Below are 17,968 nucleotides of genomic sequence, written 5' to 3' on the forward strand. Positions count from 1 at the left end.
GCAGCGCTGAGGGAAAATATTATCCCGAGGGAAAAATATAGCTTCGGAGGGGAGTTGAAATGTTATTTATTAAAACGATAGACCAGGCAATATCTGTTATATTATATAGTATATGTGGATTCGCCATCAGAAATTGCATTCATCATCTGGTTCAAGAGCGAAATTCTTGCTACAGCTCTGATCCGTCTACGTCATAATAGATTTTTTTTTTAAATACATCAAGCGCGTTCTTCATGCAATCGACGCGTTAACACTAGCGCGTACATCAAATAAACTATCTTGTTGCGCAACTTGTATGCAGCGAGTGACGTCACCTTAGGTGATATAACGCCGCAATTGAAAATACTTATATAATATTGACTGGCCTTGAGGGGAACATCAAATATATTGCCAGCAAATGAATCATATTGGCCCGAGTCTTTAGACGAGGGCAATATGGGTCATTTAAGGGCAATATATTTGATGTTCCCCGAAAGAAGAGCCAGTCAATATTTTTATTATCATCCAAATCAGATATCTAAAGCAAAAATCATGATAATGGGGATATTTCTTTTAAAAATAGAGTTCTATTGTGTCATGTTAATATCGGTCTAGGCTCTGCACTTAACCATTATGACGTACTTGCAAGCGCTCGGATTCAGCGTTGTCTTTATTATGACGTATATTGTTGGTGGGCGGATCCTTATGAAGCGTATCTCTTTATACGCATCCACAAATGCCCGGATGTGAGACCAGGGAAAATACAAAGGTATATATTGCTTCGTCTCTGCATGCAAAGTAAATACGCGCATTGAGACCGAGGAAAATACAAACAATATACCTACCCTTCCCGATATTCAGAAAATGTAGGGCAATACGGTTTTGTAAATGACCAGCTCAGATGTCTGATACGGGTGATAATACGCAGTATATTCCCTGAGGTGACGTCAAAACCTAGAATATAACAAATGCGATCCTCGCAGCTATGGTCACGTGATGGCGTATTGACCTATCACTGATTCGAATCTACATAGCCTATGTAATATAAACATTCTTTGGACCGCCGGATTTGCATTTTCCCGAGGGGTTATATTTTCCCGAAGTGCGCAGCGCTGAGGGAAAATATTAATCCTTTAGGTGGTCCAAAGAATTTTTTTTTAAACACCCCATCAGTCAATATCTGTTATATTAGATAGCCTCTAATGATGAAGATAAAGTTAGGCCTAACGATGCGTGCAGCATGTTTATGATATTCAGTTAGTGATTGAACGTTAGATCTTGATCTATAGATATCTAAGTAACGTTAGTCTAACGCAGTGAATGACCCTTTTCTAATCAAATCAATTTTGTTTAGGCCTAAATTCGAGCCCAGTCCGGGTCCAGGACCCAAGGCAGGCAGATGATGGTAACATCTAATCCACAAGAGGGTGCCATACACGTAGAAAAATATATTCATGGACCGGTTGGTCAATATATTCATCGAAGGTGGACCGGCTGGGAAAATACATTGATATCGATCATATCACGTGACGCGCTATTGGCCATCGCGCTTGGCTGTCTGTCTTGGCTATCTAATATAACAAATTATATGGGTATCAAGTCGACACGGCAAGATATAATATCTCACCATGTAGGCATTATAAAACTAATGGTAGACGTGGCAAAATTACGTATCTCACCATAAAAATTATGGACAATATAAGGCTATATTAAGTCTACAACGCAAGATGAAATAAGTCTACATGACAAGATCTCTCGCCATCTCTTCAAGTAATGGTGCTTTTGGTATTATAAACTTCCGTAGTTTTGACTGACGATCGTGTCCTGTCTTTTCTATAGGCCCATGTGCCTAATCATTCATCACTTCATCACTTTTCCAGGGAAGAAACATTGCAATTAATCTTTTTTCAAGTAGAGGCAACAATATGCACACGTCGTTGTGACTCATCTCACCTCCTGGTGCAGTTTGATTATAACCTATAACAGTATTACATGGAAGAGCAGTAATAGGGTGGATAACTGTCTCGAGGGTCAGCTTCTTCAGACTTTTTAATTTACATTGGTCTCAAGTGAAAGTGAATAACATGACAAATTCCGGAGCTTAAAACAGATTTTTTTTATACTAAAAATCTAGAAACGGGACATTCTAAGCACATATGCACCAAAAACATCAAACGAAACACGGGGGAGTCTATACAAATATGATGAATTTGAGGTATTTCTTTTTAAAATTTAATGTAGTAAATTATTATGCCTGTTCTGGTAAAGACCCGATGGTCGATTGGACATGAACATTGAGGGCTTTCTAATTATTCTTTCTATATAGGCCTAATACAAGCGGCTAATGAATGATAAAATTTGAATGGAGGGCATGGAACCCCAATATATTTGCAATCAGTGACGTATCTGAAAAACCTTCTGAGGGGGAAAACTTGTTTGACAACTTAACAAAAATCATCAAAATTCTGGGTGGGGGGGGGTGACACCCAGCCATTTAGTGCCCCCACTTCCCCGTAAGCTAGCACGTGCAATGAATAGAAATCAACAAGAGAACAATAAAATGATACTCAAATTTTCGCTACTACGCATAGTCCACATACATGACATAGCTGGGGCCGCGGAACGGTTTTCAAAGTGGGGGCTGAGCCAAAAGTGGAGGGGGGGGGGGGGCTGACCATGTAAAAAATCACAATCATAATATGGTAATTTTTACGTTTCTGTACACGTTTTTAGAAAAAAGTGGGGGGGGGGGGCTGAAGACCATCCCAGCCCCCCCCCGCTTCCGCGGCCCCTGCATAGTAAGACAATCTCTGACGCAATAAATATGAAATATTCTATTTTAATAACTCCTATTTTAATATCTCCAGGGACGTCACCGTGGACGAACAAAGATGGCATATTTGATCGCCGCATGCTGAGAAAAAGGTCAAAATACACCAAATATCTGTCGATAGAAGATTCCAATTTCATTTTTATTATCTTCCAAAATGAAATCTTAGAATCATATATCTTCCTCAAAATGATGACTTTGTTAAATAGAAAATAAAAAATACGACGTTGCTAGTAAAGCGCATATCACTGCCCGTAGGCGTCTCTATATGCACTTCATAGGAAAATAGGCAAAGAAAGAGAGAGGATTAAAGCTATTGGGTTCATTTGGTTATATACCGACGGGGGGGGGGGGGGCATTACAACTGTAATACAATAGAGAAAATTAGACCGTCTTCTCCCTATATATTCATATAATATTACGATCAGAACGTTATAGGCCTATTGCAGGATCTGAATATTATCTGCTGAATTTTACTCTAGTAATTAATGACAAATAATATATCTTTTGACCCCGGAGTATACCCATTTAAATGGGAATGGTCTTGTCCACACATTATGCACTGCGATTTTCTGAGATTTTCGGTATTATAGGGGGAGGGTGGAGGTCTACTCCCGGGTCTACTCTTTCCATGCATACTTTTATGTACCGTTGCGACGGTAAGGTAAATTACTACATTTTTAAAGGGAAATCCTGCCCCCACTGACGTTCCTGGCATTAAAAATAAAAGTAAAACGATCACATACTCTCATTAGCGATACACACATATATATATATATATATATATATATATATGGGGATGTGTGTGTATGTATAATAAACATATTCCCATATACACAATATATGACAATTATAAAAGAATTGAGTTTTTATTGAATTTGTGCTGGTACATGATTTGAGATCTATTCATCAGGTACTTTTCAGTATTAACATGCTAAGAATAAATTTCAACGCCGAAATTACCGCCACATTTTTCTTTTATTTGACTTGATTTCATTTCCACATTTCAATTCATTTAATTCAATACATTTAGTTATATTCAGATGTTACAATATAAAATGTATAAAGGTTAATAAAAACCGGGTAGCACCACAGAAAAGATGTTGAGCATTGTGCATTTGGTTGATTCAGAATAAAACGCCGCAATATATAACAAAATAAGGTCATTACAAAAATACGATTCATGTTATGATGGGACAATATATTTATATGCTACAGCCAGTGAAGTATATGGAATTATGTGCTTCCCACCCGGGGCTTCCCATTAGATAATAGTACATCATTCCATCTCTTTCCGAGTACTCACGTGACACCTATTGAATATCATCAACCATCCTATGATTATTACACTGAACGACATTTATTGAAGAAAACAAATGTTGTTCATCCTGAAGGAGAGAAATAGACAAAACCAAACACACAACAAAGACCCACGCTTCTAATTCCATGAATCCTGATTGCGTGGTTTCTGGTTCGTCGAAACTTTGAACGTCAAGCCTCACCAACCAATCAAACTCCACACCAGCCAAATATAAGCCATTTGTGGCAACGTATCGTTTTGGAGTCTAATTCCTTGTTGTGACTGCGGCATCGTTTTTCATCGCGTGTTAGATCACCAGTCAAGCGATGAAGCAAAGCAACCAAGTTGACAGAGGAACTGTTTAAAATCATTTATACTGAAATCAACGGATCAGATGCAGTCTTGATTTCGGGAGGAATAGCGTCAATATGCAATACTGCAAGTATTTTTTTGTATTTGTGTGGTTAAGTCATCGTAGTTAAGTCATCACTTTAGTTACCTGTATTTTGACACACTGTGTACCATATATATATAAACACTGTGTTATAATGTGCTTCTCAGCGTGTTTTTTCCGGCAAGGTTCAAATGAAAACAGAGAAATTAAAACAACAACAACAACTACTACAATTCCTCATTGACCACGTGGGCCTATTACTCCATGCATTGTTAATGTTCTCTCCTCACTATCGTGTTTACACATGTTTAATATATTAAGCTGATTTCAGTATAGAGCTTGGTTCCCCCTTACAATTTCAATTGAAATGCGACAAGCCCCGCTGTCACGCCAATTCGAGTTTGAAAGTAATTTCACTTAATGGCTTTTCTAGCCGTAATCATGGTAATTGCGCTTTATCTGGCCTTTTTCTTCGACAAATAGGATTCGAAGATGATTAATTACTTTCGAGTGGAGCCCATACCTGCGGGATGAAAGTGTTAAAATTGGGTAACTTGAATGCATTAAAAATAGAGAGAATACCTGTTTCTGTTTGTGGTAACTCCCGTAGGAACTCGGCAGGACAGCATTTTTTGCTGGTAAACGCCAAGCTGCCATATAGCCAATTACCTATGAAACGTTTTACGTCTAGGTTAATCAGTCATAGTGGCTGACGTTACAGACGACAGATATCACTCTCGGGCCTTTTTATCGAAGTGAAGACAATGGCAGAGTTGGGATTCGAACTCACAACCTTGCGATTATGAGTCCAATGCTCTAACTACTGGACCACACGACCCGTGTATATATACGGAGAGGGGAGGGGAGAAGGAATGTTAAAACATACTTCTTGTAGAGCAATTTCGTTTAAAAATCGTGCCATACTTATGGACCCGATCATTAATTATTTTCAACGTTGAAAAAAAAGACAGTAACAAAAATCAAATGCATTAAAAAATTCTTTCTGGTAAGCTCGATAGCTTTGTTCGCTAGCTTACTTCAATTTTCGAACATTTTGGATGTTCTCCCCCCGTCCTACGGTAAGAAAAAAACATAAATCTGGAATGTGAGGTTATAGATAACATGGGATGTCGGAACAAATTTTGGGATTCGGCGAAAATGGACAATTTTGATCAGAAAGGCCTCTTCAATTTAATGATTTATGTACGAATATTGCTGATTTTGAAGGTTTTTCTTTTTTCTCCTTTCATGAAAACTGTTCGATAACACACTTTTATTGTAACTATACCGTGGTAGCATGCAATGCTCGAACAGCCAATTAAAATCAAGTTTCCCCAAAGTAACGAGTCCCTGGTCGGTCATGTGATGTGGGCGTTGTCTGTTATGAGGTCGGAATTCTTCTCCCTCTCTCGCTTCTTCCCGCCTTTTCTAGTCAATTCATGTATAAGCCTGTCACGTATTCAATAATCTTTATAACACATTTCTAATGATACTAAAGAGACTGACATTTCTAGGAAAAAAACAATTATCAACATGGTTCAGGGAACTCTATCAGTCCTGTTTTTCATCAAACATGAAGTTTACCAACTTAATATTGGGTTAAGCTGGTTAAAATCACTGGCGTACAGATGGGCCAGGCTTGGGGGAAAATTTCGACCAAGAAAAAAACAAAGGAACGAAAATGAAAGGGATAAGGGTGAAATGCGATATTATTTTTTTTATATTATGTCAAAATCTATCACAAACTTGGACTTTAGTAATTTTTTACGCGATACGCCATATCGAACCCCCTCAATATTTTGTGCTAATTATGCCACTGGTTAAAATACATAAAACCTATGTTGCGTAAAAGAGGCAATGAATTGATATAATATATATCATCTCCATTACTTAGGTCACCAATTTGCCAAAGATGTAGACTCCACTGCGCACTGCAGACCGACGGACGGCAACTCCCCCATCTTCTAGATAACATCTTTGTCCTCCTTGTTGATAATGATGTGGACTCTTTTTATATCATATCTGAGCCAACACATCGTATCTCATTTATATTTCATGCTGAATATATGAAATGATTTTACTTTGTTTTTACTTTGCATGTTTTATGAATGTATAATAAAACAATACTACCAATATTTTACGTTTTATCGTGATTTACAATGATATTTCCCCCCGGGGGCCAGTCTATTGCATTGCTGTACACATGCGTGACCAAATTATTTCCAAACATCCCCTAAACGAGTTTTTTTTTTCTCTGTGTGCAAAATTATCCCCTAAACAAGCGTTTCGCGGCCTTTATTTGCACATTTTGGCCCGTAAAAAAGTTGCCACTAGAATATGACCCCGGGGGAAAAAGCTTGGGGAAAAACATACTCTAAGCAAGTTTGGCTATAGTCTTAAAAAAAGATTTGGAAAAAATACCCTCAATGCGTTTAACCCCGCGATTGACCATTGACCAGTCTTTCAACTTAGACCACCATTTTTCTTGAAAATCGGTGTTTTTGATACCCTTAACAAGTGCACGCGCGGCCCGCTCCCAAAACTAAAAAAAACACCCCTTTAAACGTATTTTATTTGGTCACGCATGTGTACAGCAATATATTTGACTCCCCCCCCCGGGGGTGGGGGCGTTTTCCCGTTACTATTGAGAAAAAGCGATTTTTGTGTGTGTGTGTTGATGTCTAGAACTGTCAACATGACAATAGGGTTAACATACCTGACCAGAGTAAGATCTAAGTGACAACAAACCCGTGTTTGGTGTCTGAACACATGGCTGCGGTGAGATTTTGAAAGGGGGCTAAACCAAGAGCAAGAGTTGGGGATATAAAATCACAATTTGATCGTTATTTTCACCTTTTTGTACACGTTTACTGAAAATAAGAGAGTGAGGGAGGTAGGCTGAAAGCCCCCACTCCACAGCGGACAGTGGTATGGCCGCATGCATTGGGAGGGAGGGGGGGGGGGGGGCTACATCTATCTAAACATTTTCATATAAATATTTTTTCTCTTGATAATGAATTTATCCATTTTAACTTCTTATTAACTGCCCTATTTCAATATGCCCTTATTTACTTTTGATAAATGCCCCTTCTAGTTTGTTCAAAATGTTTTTAAAAGCTTGTAGGAATAATCCTACGTGCCTGAAGATTCATGAGTCATGTGAGAGGGGTAGGTGTTTTTGTTTTAAGACGATGCCCTTTTAGAAAGAAAATGTGCCCCTTTTCCCCTGTGCCCCCCTACATTCAACTTTGCTCTGCCGCCCCTGAGAATATGTACGGGAGGGGGGCATGTGGTAAGAATATCTTCGACATCAGCCTCTAATGAAAGAGAAAGCAAGAGATGAAATGAGATAAGGTGTTTGCATCGACTCTGCGTAGTGAAGGGGGGGGGGGCACATACGTTGATAAGCAGTTACGTAAGTCATGTCATTAAAAATCAATATTAAAAGGGGGGATATTTACATTAGGAGTAAGTAATATATTTTCTTGTAATAGCTGATTATTAATGAAAATGATAAGTTATATACAGGGGAGGTGCTATGGGGGCAGAGGGGCAACGACCCCATGTTTAATATTTTAAGTGATATAGTAATGAAGCAGGAGAAGAAAAAAAAAAGAATGAAGAAGAACAAAATATAAAAAAATGAGGTCTATTAATTCGTAATTTTTAGGGGTTACAACAGGGCTTGCGGAGAAAATTCTTTAAAAGTTCTAAGCGAGCGAAACGGGCGAGCAAAATTATTACTTTTTTTTTTTTATCTGTTTTTTGTGATGTAATTATATTGATATGATATTGAGACAATAACACCGTAAGCCTACTTTATTCATTCTTCTCTCTTTCTTTCTTTCTTTCTTTCTTTCCCTTTTTTAATAGTTTGTTTTTCTTAGTCGTGGAACTTTTCAGGGGGAGCCCCCCCCCATCCGTATGCGAGTATAATCGCAACTCTGTGATGCGCCTATTTTACCGAGGAGGAAGGTTATCTTTCCTCTTTATTCATGCATTATACAGATTCCATATTTCACCCTCTTAAGAATCAGTTGAGGATGAAACACAAAATACGTATACCTCCTATAGAGAAGCAGAATTGTTTCTACCAAAAACTGACTAATTGGATTGATAACTGATTTAGTGCATTAGATATTCATTGCTGCAACTTATTTCATTATGTAGAATACACATTATTCACGCATGTATGAATAAATATACAATTATGATTTTATGCAATAACATAAGAAAAAGGAAAGTTGTGATGTGACATCATCAGCCCACCTAATGAATATTCATGATGATGTGCATATTTCTATTTTGAAAAATTATTGCTAAAGTTTGAAATTCACTAACTTCATTATTATTTTGTTATCCGATTTTGATGAAACTTTGAGAAGTTTGCTTTGTGAATTTTACTGCATTATTTAGATATGAATATTTCCAGCCCGGAGTACTCCTTTAGCGAAATTCGACTCCGAAATCATTCCAGAAAACATCTGAAAATTAAAATCCCCACAATCGCCAGTCATAATAGTGGATGAGGGTCGCTATTCATAAAATTACTGGAAGAAAAAAAAAACTCGCCAAATTCATGTCATATAATTATCTTTGTTATCACACAAAGGGAAAAGTGCACGTTCTCAACTTCTTGGTCAATGGATAATCATCAGTTTCCAATGAATTAGTCAGTTTTCAATGAATTAGACAACATCGATTAATTTTGCAGGCAACGGAAATGAGTAGGCCTAAAATGATCCTTTGTCTTCCTTCACACATACCTCACATTGCGGATCTTACCGTGGAGATACTTCATGTGTTTACTTCGGAGTGAGATTCAGCATGTTTAGGAAGGGTAAAGTTAAATTTTTGATGCCATCTTTGTTGAATGAATAATAATACAAATAAAGAATACTCCATAAATAAACCTAGAAATTGAAAAAAATGAGCTAAGGACAGAAATTAAGTAACAGAGCAAAAACACAAATCAATAAGTTGAAATTAGAATAGAAGGAATATTATTGGGAAAACAGATAACAAAAAGACTCCATCACATTCCATCCATAAAAAACACTAAACAACTATTATATGAACTCCTATGTATTTCTTAGCTTCGATTTAATCTATCTTCTCTCCCTTATCAATTGTGATTTATTGTGTACATTTTTTCTCTATTTTTTAAGAAATGCCACATATTATGTTACATGTATAATATTTGGCGAATAAAGATGATATATATATATATCCTGTCGTTATACAGTAAAGAATTTGAAATCGATATCTCATAATTTATTGAGATATCTGAAGGAATAGGTCTTGAAGATCAGTTTTTGTTATATGATGCGTAAATTTTGAGAAATCCAAACGGATAAAAGGAGATATTTATTTTCATCATGCCCGGATATTCAACCCCACCTATCGTTAAAATAGCTGTGTAATGAATCTCACAAATAGGTATGGTAGTGGATCGTATTACCGAACACTTTTCATGAATTCAATCATTTCAAAAATATTTTTCTCATAAAATTCACCAAACTTTCACCATAAATACACAATTACCTACAAAATATAAATATGTAAAAAATTTGCCGAAATCGTTTTTTCTTTTGATGATATTAGCTTCCAATCAGACCCCTCTTCGGATGTGAATATTTTGGTCACCTGAAAAAGGTGTCGTATTACCGAACGTGTGTTTTCAATGGGAAAAGTTGAGAAATCAACAAAATCACTGATGAGCTGTTTTGACCATATTTTATTATTTTTAGAATATTAAGACTTTGAAAATGTGTTTTGACCATTTTTCATCATCTTTCTATTCAAGTTCTCTTTGGAAGGATGTTGCAAAGAATTGAGCGTATGAAATTATTTTCTGACGCGTACGATGCGCACGTTCGGTAATACAAGGCCGGTCGGTAATACAACCACTCACTATATTCTGTAAAGAATTATTCCATTAATGTTAAAAGAATCGAATCGATCTCGACATCAATTGGTCTGAATTTTATGTAGAAGCATGACAGAAACAAGGTTTTTAACTAAAATCCATCAAAAAGAGAAACAGGGCAAATGGATTAGAGTTTTGAATATTTGACGGCACATATGCGGCATCTGTCTCCATGATAATATAAATTTCGAATTTTTTTCCAAAAAAATAAGTGAGTGCTGGAAATATTCTTTCTCTTATAAAAGTGTCTAACCTCCAACAGACCTGGAGATCTCTGCAGAGACTGGCCCAAGACAGACAGGAGTGGAGAGCTTTTGTTGCTGCCCAACATGCCAGTAAGTAAGTAAGTAAGTAAATAAGACAAGTAAGTAAATGAGTGAGTAAGTGAGTGAGTGAGTAAGTAAGTAAGTAAGTAAGTGAGTAAGTCAGTTAGTAAGTAAATGAGTGAGTGAGGAAGTAAGTAAGTAAATGGGTGAGTGAGTGAGTGAGTGAGTAAGTAAGTAAGTAAGTAAGTAAGTAAGTAAATGAGTTAGTGAGTGAGTAAGTAAGTAAATGGGTGAGTGAGTAAATAAGTAAGTACATGAGTGAGTGAGTGAGTGAGTGAGTGAGTAAGTAAGTAAATGAGTGAGTGAGTGAGTGAGTAAGTAAGTAAGTAAGTAAGTTAATGGGTGAGTAAGTAAGTAAGTAAATGAGTGAGTGATTGAGTAAGTGTGTATGTATAAATTGAGTGAGTGAGTACGTAAGTAAATAAAGTATGTTTTAAATGCTTTCGTGATAATGCACGAGTTTGAAAATACCTACATTTTATGAATTTGATATAAATTATAGAATCTATAGACTTTTTAATAGAATTTATAAAATTGATAGAATTTCGCTGATTATCTTTACTCTACTTATATCATATTACCCTTGTGTAGAATTTTGATAGGAGTCTACATCTTACAAGCTTTGCTTTTCAGTAGGCCTTTCCACTTATTTTCATTTAGTGGTATTTTCACCCCTGCATTTGTTATACAGTTGATGCATCTTTTCATATTAAATATTATTTATCATGCAATGCACTTGAGGATTTGTGGATTATGAATATATCAATAAAATAAATAGATAAATAACTAAATAAATAAACAAACGAATAAATAAATACGTTATCGCATGACAATATGCACGATGAGGGAGGTGATTGCATGTAACATCATAAACATGAAAAATGAAAAAGTTTTACAATTTCATTACTCTGATCCGTTTTTCTATAATGGATATTTCGTCAAACCTCTATTAATTAATACGTTCCTCTATTTTCTTTTTCACCACTGGGGCTCGAGATGATTTTCCCCTTTGTTTAAATTAGACTGAATTTTCGCACGTTCAACTGGGTCTGTATCGTGATAGCCCGTTACCGCAGGTTAGATTTCATGTTTTATGATTGGGCGTTGTGGCTTCCGTATTGAAAGCGGGTCGGGGTTCATTTTTCGAGTCAGTGATATCCCGGGGGTGATATACAATGATGCAGCTATTTTTACAAAGAATAAGATTTAATGATGATTTTCCATTCATTTGCATATAGAATTCAATAACCGACAATGAGACCCATCGTGTCTAACTAGAGCATCCATATGGCTATTTACGACTAGGAGCTCAAGTTTTCACATTTCTCGCTATTCTACTGATTGGCGTCGTGGGGCGTAACAGGGGTGTGTGGCCAGGGGACAAGAGTAACAAATTTCCCGGTCTTATGATATGAACAGGATTTTTTTTAATGATTGTTTGCGAGCATTAGGGCGAAGCTCTATATATACGACAGTAGCGAGATAAGGGGAAGGGGGGGCATGGCGCGTGTGACAAAAAAAGATGCTTAATACAAGGTTAAAGCGAGCGAAGCGAGAGAGAGAAAAAAAAATCGCATTTCTACGAGAAACTAACTGGCATGGTATTCAGAATATTACATCATATCTGACACCTTCCCAGTCTCTTTCTTTCTTAGTTCTCCCTTTTCTTTTTTTTGTTCTTAGTTGTATATCATTTATACCTTGATCACATTAATTGCATTACGGCGGCCGTATACGGCGAGTCGAAAACAGTCGCTTTTTTCAAACCACCTATATGTAGCTGGTACAAAATATGTTAAAACTGCTGTTTTCGACTCGCCGTACGGCCGCCGTAGAACAAATGTGACCAAGGTATAAGGGGTCATGAGCCAAACTCTTTCATTTGTACGCCAGTATCATGTGGGTGGGGTCCTTGGGCTCCGCCCGGAACCTCTTGATATTAAGCCAAATTAAACCTTAAAGATGGCCGCTATTTTCAATCAAAACGCGGGTATAGCTTTTACACAACACATTACTTCAGCGCAGCTGCGTATATATTAACTAAATATTTTGAGGGGGCACAACATTACAAAATGTGAGAAATTTGTAAAAAGTCGTCAGGTAGCGATGCGAGCCAGATAAAAATTGGCCTATTGAAATAACTGATTTTTGTGTAATAGATTTTGCACTATATCTTCACATCCCTTCACTTCAGGAAAAAAAACATCGTATTTTATTGCTTTTTCATTTCCTTTCGTGCCTCCTTTACCCCCCCCCCTTGACCGTGGAACCAACCCCCTTCCCCCCTACGCCAGTGCTTCAACGTCAAGTTTTATGCAGGAAGGGGTCATGCAGGGGCCCCGTTACAGAGCCATTTCCCTTTTGAAGGTTACAGCCCCTAAAGCGTGGGGTCTGGGATAAAGAATTTTTTGCCCTGATGCGACCTTTATTCCAAATCTTCGGCAGCCCGGTCGTGTTATTCAGTTCTTCACTTTTTTCCTTCTCCCTTTTCGTCATTTTCCAATTTAGATTTTTGCTCATTTCATTCTCCCTGCATTTCCCGCTTCTTTTTGCCACTATTCCTTCCCTTTACCGCCATTTTTCCTGACCCATTTTGTGATCTTTTGATTTATTTCCCTTTATTACACTATTAATGCTAATGTATTTAGTATTTCGGGATGATTTTGTTCTTCTCATGCACATGTTTCTCTTACCTTCCTTTTCCCACTTTTATCTTTTTAATTCCCTTTTTTTCACTTTCCCCTTTTCTTTTCCCCATTCCTCCTGTCTCTATTTTGTCTCCCTTTCTTTCTTTCTTTCTTTCTTTCTTTCTTCTTTCTTTCTTTCTTTCTTTCTTTCTTTCTTTCTTTCTTTGTTCTTCTTTCTTTCTTTCTTTCTTTTTTCTTTCTTTTTTTTCATTTCATTTCATTTCATTTCATTCATTTATTCAATTTTTCCAACAAAATGTAGAAGCAATAATTACAATTAATAACATATAACATCAGGAAATACAAATTACATAAATATTCAAATAAACCAAATATAAAGAATATGCACCTGATACAGAAGACAATATATCAAAAATGTTGGAAAAACGGAGTGGTCCACTGAAAAGCAAAGCTTGTAAAGTGTGGACCACTCCAGACGAAAAAAAAGTATAACACTTAAAACTATATGGGCCAAAAACGAGCGGCAATACAAAATAGATAATGAAATAAATATATAAATAATAATTATAATAAAGGAAATTAAAATTAAAAGACGAGCAGAGACAATAGACAAAAACAAAACATGAAGAAACAAAAAACAACAAAAATAAAACACACAAAACAAGAGTAAAAATAAACAAACATTGCCGCACAAACTGCGAAAACCTAAGAAGGGATAAATGGAGAAAGAGAAAGTCAAAGATAGAAGGAGAGGGAAAGAGAGAGGGGGGGTGTAGTCAATCTGACACCAACACCGAGGGCAACCTGTAAAAAGGTAAACAATAAATAAACAAATAAATCATGTAGGAAAAGGAATCAATGTGAAGTTTTGTAAGATTGCAACAAAAGAAATTTTAATTTTCTTTTAAATGAATTAAGAGAAGGGGAAACCTGGATATCTGGATGAAGCGAGTTCCAAAATTTTGGGCCCCTATATATACATGTATTTTGGGCGAACAGTGTTCTGGGCATGGGCAAATGAAGGTCGTCGCGACCTCTAGTAGGGTAATTGTGTGAGGAGCTGTTTTTTAAGAACATGTCATGAAAAATAAAAGGAAGCATATTATTATTGTATTGGTACATGAATTGACCAAGCTGGAGTAGGTAACGATCACTTATCTTCAAAATTTTGTTTTCGAAAAAATAGGATCATTGTGGGAACGTACGTGAGAAGAAAAAACAATTCGAAGTGCTTTCTTTTGCAGCAATAAAATCCTGTTAAGTTAAGTTAAGTTTGATGTGTGTTTCCCCATATAAGCAGACCGTAGTGAAGATATGTTAATACTCTTTCTTTCTTTCTTTCTTCCTTTCTCTTTTTCCCGATGAAATCTGCCAGAGGGGGGCAACCTAACCCCCTGCCCCCCGCTTGTTACGCCACTGATTGGCGTTGATACTTTTGAGGTGCCACGAGCCTAATTACATCAGGAGGGCTATAACGATATTCGTTCGATTCGATTTTTTTTTCAATTTGATATTGTTGATTGACAAAAATGTATGACTATGGTTCAAAATCTAACACTGAATCTAGAAATGGTAACTACTGAACTTCCTTCGCCCAAATTGGGAAGATAAATAAGTGACTTGGAACTACTTTTTGATTGGCGGAAGAATTAGGGCTATTTTACTGTTTCAGTTGATGAATTTGATCCATTCATAGTAATCTTCATAACTGGCGATTTATTTTTAAAAAGAGCTGGCTACGGTACTCTTTCCTGGTCAGATTTGGAATGTCAGATATATATCCTATTCAATGGTAGTAAACATTCCACCCTCTAATTTCACATCTATTTTTTATGAATTTTTCAAAAGTGCCATTTTAACACACAAATCTACGGGGAATGTTTGGCCCGTAACACACATCTTAGCAATGATCGTTGAACATTTTTCCACGATTGATTCCATGTACAATCAGTCGTGAAAATCAAACGTATCAATTAATTTCTATCCCTTGTGTTACGGGACCCCGGTTAGAATAGGAGAGTACGAAGGAGAAAGGCAAAAAGAAGAAGGTGAGTAGACCGATTATCATTGAAATTCACTTGGTGCTGATTATTATTTTTTTTTCATTTACCTGATCGCTATGAATTATAAGAAAGCATGAATGCAGGCAACCAGAGGACAGAAGGCTTAAGGTTGTCTCCGAGGGACCCGTAATAGAAGTATAGCGAGATAACATCCAAATTTTCCCATGGAGCTAATAGCTAATAGGGGCACCGAATTGGAGTTTGATATAAGGGGCGCCGAATTTATGTTAGACCTACAGGGCGCCGAATTGATATCCTATATAGGGCCCGGGGCGCCGGATTGATGCCGACATAATGGGCGCCAAATCGATGTTCGACATATGTGGAAGCGCCGTGGTGGAGCGGTTCTGACTCTCGCCTTGTAATCAGAGGGTCGTGTGTTCGAATCCCACCATGGCCTAGCGCCCTTTGGCAAGGCGCCAATCCACACTTTGCCACTCTCACCCAGGTGCTAATTGGGTACCGGTAGGAAACAACCGTCATTGTGGTTGGTTTAGCAAGTTAGCGCCTAACAGGCTGCTTGGAATGCTATGAATCCAGTGACCGGGTAATAATAATTGTGAAGCACTTTGAACAGTCGTAGATTGATAAAGCGCTATATAAATGCCAATTATTATTATTATTATTATTATTATAGGGGGCGTCGAATTGATGTTCTACCTATAGGGTGCCGAATTGATCTTAAACCTAGAGGGGGGGGGGTTCCGAATTTATGTTCGACTTGGGGCGCCGAATTTATGTTCGAACTAGGGGCGCCAAATTCTAGGTCAGGATATATATCACAAATTTTCAGCTCGCGCTTCGCGCTCGCATCAACAATTTAGATCAAATCCATTCTGTTCATGGTTACGAAAAGTGCTTAGAATGTCCAGTTTTGTGTCGGAAAGTCACAAATTTTCAGCTCGCGCTTTGCACTCGCATAAAATGTTGAGATAGATGCCCATCTTGTTGTTGAATACCAAAAGTGCTTTTAGACTTTCCATATTTTAGGACAGAGTATCAAAAAATTTCATCTCGTGTTTCGCGCTCGCATCAGTTGTTCTGATAATGCGTATATCCATCATGTTCACGGTTACAAATAGTGCTTGAATGTCCGATCGGGAAACATACAGATTAAAATATTTTTTCCGACCCCCCCCCCCTCTATTGCCGAAAGCTGGATCCGTCCCTGGTAAAGAAATTACAGCTCCCGCTCACATAACTACATAACTTTAGTAAGGCCTATACTCTGACGAGAAATTGAACTAAATTGAAACCCAAACTATAATTTTACGCTTTCTGTTCGCATTTATTATTTTCAACAAATGGTATTACAACATATTTTTTTCATAAACTTATTTCAAAATAGTGATCTTCGATGGCCCTTTTTCACGTGATTATGAATTAAGATAATTCAATATGCATTTAAGGCACCTTTATTTGACGGGGGGGGGGCATTTTCGGAAAAGTTCGCGCGCCTGCAGGTAGGGACATCCCGGGGTTAGGATTCTTAGTATAAACGGACGTATGGAATGAAACATGCTAATCACAGACTGCACCTAGACAATTGATATGGAAATGCCAGTCACCACAAAAAGTTAAGAGAAGGGATGGTATTTCACTGAAATTCAAAGGGAAAATCTTTAATGTGCCTTTTGTACCCTTCGCCTTCAGAGGAGCTTTACCCGTGACAATGACGCTATAAGCAAGGTGTCAAATTAAAGGAGGTACTGCGAGCCTAAAAGTATTGATATCTAAATAAATATAGTGAAATTCACATAGCTAAATGCTGAAAATTTCATCAAAATCGGATGGCTAATAGCGAAGTTATTGAATTTTTTAGTTTAGCAATATTTTGTGAAAATTGTTATTAATTTTGCACGTCATTATGAATATTCATTTGGTGGGCTGATGATTTCACATCCCACTTTCTTTTTTTCTCATGTTATTACATGAAATCATAATTGTTTCATTTTTCATACATGTGTAAATGATGTGTCTCCTTTATAATGAAATAAGTGGCAACAATGAATATCATGTACTAAATTAGTTGTCAATCCAATTTATTTCAGAAATAATTTGAATAAACCCAATTTCATGCAATAAAATACAAAAGAACAAGTGGGGATATGACATCATCAAGTTGCTCATTGAATATTCATGAAGACATGTCTAGAACTGTTTCACCGGAATAATGCAAATCTTTAAAATGCCATAACTTTGTTATTCCTAGACCGATTTTGATCAAGTTTTCAGTGTTTTGTTTGTCTGATTTTCTTTATTTTATTTCATCATATAATTCTCAGCCCGGAGCATCCCTTTAAAGTTGATGGGTTCAATATGTAGAATAGAAATTACAAGAATAAATCATGGATCATGGTTGAACATTGAACTGCGGTTACCATTTTTTTTTAGAAACATATTTCCCGAATTCGCTGAAAGACTGTCTCTTCCCACACAAGTTGATATAATTTTTTATTCTTCGTTGTGTGGTAAAATCCGTCTTTTGTCAAAGGTATG

Source organism: Lytechinus variegatus, chromosome 11, assembly GCF_018143015.1.
Source record: "Lytechinus variegatus isolate NC3 chromosome 11, Lvar_3.0, whole genome shotgun sequence".
Classification (NCBI taxonomy): domain Eukaryota; kingdom Metazoa; phylum Echinodermata; class Echinoidea; order Temnopleuroida; family Toxopneustidae; genus Lytechinus; species Lytechinus variegatus.